The sequence below is a fragment of the Colobus angolensis genome, unplaced genomic scaffold, assembly GCF_000951035.1.
Source record: "Colobus angolensis palliatus isolate OR3802 unplaced genomic scaffold, Cang.pa_1.0 Scaffold237, whole genome shotgun sequence".
In the NCBI taxonomy this organism is placed as follows: Eukaryota; Metazoa; Chordata; class Mammalia; order Primates; family Cercopithecidae; genus Colobus; species Colobus angolensis.
In genome coordinates this window covers 2,881,722-2,886,516 of record NW_012115566.1, presented here as the reverse complement: position 1 = coordinate 2,886,516, position 4,795 = coordinate 2,881,722, and positions in this window count along the sequence as shown.

Below are 4,795 nucleotides of genomic sequence, written 5' to 3'. Positions count from 1 at the left end.
CATAGGGCTGGCTATCGGTTGCCTAAAAGGCTACCGACAACATTGGCTAGTTAAAATTCCACGTCATAATCAAAGACCAGTATCCTATTATTTATTTTCTGGCTAGAGCCTGGATCATTCACAGAGTTTGGTTCAACTGAAACAGTTTAAGCCCAAAAAAAAGAGGTGTCAACAACTTCAACAATGGTCAAAAGATTTAGAAATATTAATTTATTTTATTTTATTATTATTATTTTTTGAGACGGAGTTTCGCTCTATCGCCCAGGCTGGAGTGCAGTGGCACGATCTCGGCTCACTGCAAGCTCCGCCTCCCGGGTTTACGCCATTCTCCTGCCTCAGCCTCCCGAGTAGCTGGGACTACAGGTGCCTGCTACCTCGCCTGGCTAGGGTTTTTTTTTTTGTATTTTTTTTTTTATATAATTTTTTTTTTTTTTTTGAGACGGAGTCTCGCTCTGTTGCCCAAACTGGAGTGCAGTGGCTGGATCTCAGCTCACTGCAAGCTCCACCTTTCGGGTTCATGCCATTCTCCTGCCTCAGCCTCCCGAGTAGCTGGGACTACAGGCACCCGCCACCTCGCCCGGCTAGTTTTTTTGTATTTTTTAGTAGACACGAGGTTTCACCGGGTTAGCCAGGATGGTCTCGATCTCCTGACCTTGTGATCCGCCCGTCTCGGCCTCCCAAAGTGCTGGGATTACAGGCTTGAGCCACCATGTCCGGCCAGAAATATTAATTTTAAAGAATTTGCATCACTAATGACACTGAGGTACTGCAAAATAATTCCTATGGAATTGTTATTAATTGGTCCCCTAAGGGGACATTTACAGTTAATTGTACCAGTCAAATTAATAGATGCAAAACAAAACTAAAACAAATTCTATACTATCAAAGAAATGACACTACTTACACTAAAAATCGTGCTCATTTTCCCATAATTTGGACCAATTTTAGTATGGCTGGCCCTTATCCAAAAATGATTAATCCAATAATAGGCCCCAAACATCCCAAATTATAAAAGTTAATAATGGCCCAATCTCATATTCTGGTTTAAAAAGAAAAATATTATCTTGATAGAGAAGGTGAGAGACTTCAATTTGTGTATAAGTTTTCTTCCAACCAAAAGGTGCCCATTCAGAGTTGTGTCAAGCCTCCTTTTATGTTGATAATCAAAAATATTAATATTCAACCTAATTCTCTAACTATTACTTGTCAAAACTGTTGCATTTCACCTGTATTGATTCCACATTTGGTGTGAAGACATCTGTGTTGCTGATGAGGGCTAGAGAAGAAGTTTGGATACAGATCTGTGTCAATAGATGTTAGGAAGCCTCTCCTTCCATTCACATCGTCACAAAAATGTTAAGAGGAGTGTTTACCAAAACAAAAAGATTTATTTTTACCCTTATAGCAGTAATTATGGGCCTTATTGCAGTCACAGCTACTGCTGTGGCTGCTGAAATTGCTTTACACTCCTCTGTTCAAATTACAAAATATGTAAATAATTGACAAAAAAATTCCTCAAAATTGTGGAATTCTCAGACCCGGATAGACCAACAAGTGACAAATCACATAAATGATCTTAGACAGACTGTTATTTAGATGGAAGGTCATATAATGAGCTTAGAGCATTGATTACAAATACAATGTGATTAAAATACTTCTAATTTCTACATAACTCCCTGTCCATATAATACTACTAAACATCATTTTAAAAAATGTTAGACGTCATCTAGAAAAAAAGAAATAAAAATTTAACATGAGATTGTAGGATCCAGCCCTACAGGGCCTGTGGGTGTTTTCTTCGTGTGCGGAGATGAGAGATCATAGAAAAATAGACATGAGACAAAGAGATAGAAGAAAAGATAGCTGGGCCCAGGGGACCACTACCACCAGTGTGTGGAGTCCAGTAGTGGCCCTGAACACAGTGAAAGAGAAATTCTCATTGGGTGCCAGATGTAGGGTCCAGCCCTACGGGGCCTGTGGGTTTTCTCTTCGTGTGTGGAGAATGAGAGATCGTAGAAATAAAGACACAAGACACAGAGACAGGATGAAAGACAGCTGGGCCCAGGGGACCACTACCACCAGTGTGTGGAGTCCAGTAGTGGCCCTGAACACAGTGAAAGAGAAATTCTCATTGGGTGCCAGATGTAGGGTCCACCCCTACCGGGCCTGTGGGTTTTGTCTTCGTGTGTGGAGACGAGAGATAGTAGAAAAATGAAGACACAAGACAAAGAGATAGAAGAAATGACAGCTGGGCCTAGGGGACCACCTACCACCAATGCACGGAGTCCGTTAGTGGCCCCGAATGCCTGGACGAACTGCTATTTATTGTATACAAGGCAAGGGGGCAGGGTAAGGGGTGTGAGTCATCTCAAATGATTGATAAGGTCAAGCAAGTCACGTGTCCACGTGACAGGGAGCCTTTCCCTTTGTGGTAGCCAAAGCAGAGAGGGAGGACAGTATATGCCAGCATTTCTTCTTTGCACTTATCAGAGAGATCAAAGACTTTAATACTTTCACTAATTCTGCTACTGCTGTCTTCTAAGAACTTAAAAGGAGGAACCAGGTGTACAGGCAGAACATAAAAGTGGACAAGGAGTGTGACCTTTGAAGCACAGCACCCCAAGGAGACGTTTAAGCCTCCAGATGACTGCAGGCAGGCCTGGCTAATGTCAGGCCTCCAACAAGAGCTGGTGGAGCAGAGTGTTCTCTAACTACCCCAGGGAAAGAGAGACTCCCTTTCCTGGTCTGCTAAGTAATGGATGCCTTCCCAGGCACTGGCACTACCGCTAGACCAAGGAGCCCCCAAGTGGCCCTTATCTGGGCGTGATAGAGGGCTCACACTCTTGTCTTCCGGTCACTTCTCACAATGTCCCTTCAGCTCCTAACTCTGTATGACCTGGTTTTTCTTTGGTAATAATAATAATACAAAGATTAATACTAAAAACTAATGATTGATAATATCTGTATATAATCATCTCTGTATTCTATTTCTAATGTAACTTTGTCTTGTCTTATCCTATTTTCTTTATTATATTGGAACAGGTTGTGCCTTCAATCTCTTGCCTCAGCACCTGGGTGGCTTTCTGCCCACATTAGATACAGGCAAATTAAAAGAACAGGTTTTTAAAGCATCTCAGGCTCATTTAACTCTCCTGCCTGGGACTGACATTCTCACTGAAGCTACTGATGGACTTTCAAACATAAACCCTCTCAAATGGATTAAGAACATTAGAGGGTTGGCCGGGCGCGGTGGCTCAAGCCTGTAATCCCAGCACTTTGGGAGGCCGAGACGGGCTGATCACGAGGTCAGGAGCTCGAGACCATCCTGGCTAACACGGTGAAACCCCGTCTCTACTAAAAAATACAAAAAGCTAGCCGGGCGAGATGGCTGGCGCCTGTAGTCCTAGCTACTCGGGAGGCTGAGGCAGGAGAATGGCGTAAACCCGGCAGGCGGAGCTTGCAGTGAGCTGAGATCCAGCCACTGCACTCCAGCCCGGGCGACAGAGCGAGACTCCGTCTCAAAAAAAAAAAAGAACATTAGAGGATCAACTATTGCAAATTTGCTTTAATGTGTATCTGTTTATACTGTTTACTTTTAGTCTGAAAATACAGAAGACGCCTCTGGAGAGAGACCAGACACCATTAACAAGCCTTAATAACAATAGCGGTTTAAAAAAAAAGTGGGGCATGTTGGGAAAGGGCTTGTGGAGCGCCTGCATAAACTGGCCACAAAAATATGGGACAATAAGTTGTGGAAAGCCACAGGAGAACTCTGAAGAGGAAAGCTTTCCTATCACCATTATGTTCCCATGCTCTGAGCACAACCTGCTCTCTTACCTATAAACACTGTGTTGAAGGAGAAAGACACTCCTTTGAAGCACTGGAATGTAGACAGACATACAGGCTCCTAATTAAGCCTGCTCCCACTAGCTCCTCTCCGATAAGTTAAAGATATGCTGTTTGAGCACAAAGGAGATTCATTTAAATTGCTATTGGTATAGATTATGCCTATAACACAGTGCCTCCCTTTCACCATTTCACCCTAAACGCCTGCTTCTTAGATCTAAGTGATTGTACTCAATAAATAGTGTGGAGACCAGAGCTTGGTGCCTTTTGCAGCCTCCATTTTGCAATTGGGCCCCTGGACCCCACTCTTTTTACACTCTTAACCTGTCTCTTCTCATTCCTTCCTCGCCACCAGACTTCAAGTACCCTACGGGTGGTGATGAGGCTGGTCCCCGACAAAGATCCCTCTCCACTTAGAAAGCTTTAGAGGGGTTTCTCTCAGCTCTCCAGTCCTGGCGCTTGGCAGCAGAAATATAAAGTGCCCTAGATTGATTTCTGTTAGTTTTGTGGTCATGCTCCCCAACTTCAAAAGACTTTGCACTTGGGGATGCCTCCGTGGATATTCCTTTCCACTTTCCAGCCTGCCCCTTCACCTTCTTTTGGGCTACTCTCTAGCAGAGACAACTGGCAATGGTTTTTTGGCTACTTGGAATTCTGTGCTTGGGTCAAGTAGGCCCACAGGCAAATCTTAAACATCTTTTTGAGTTTCGATGGCTTTTTCCTCATTTAGTATTCAAGGGTTTCTCTTCCTCTGCTTGTCTGCCCATCTGCCAGGAACAAGGGCAGCTAGAAACCTCTTTTCTCATATGAAGACCTCTTTCTAGGTGGAATTTGATTAGATTCCCTTGTACCAATTCCTTGGTGGGTTCATAAAATCTACTATTTTGGGCCAGGCGCGGTGGCTCAAGCCTGTAATCCCAGCACTTTGGGAGGCCGAGACGGGCGGATC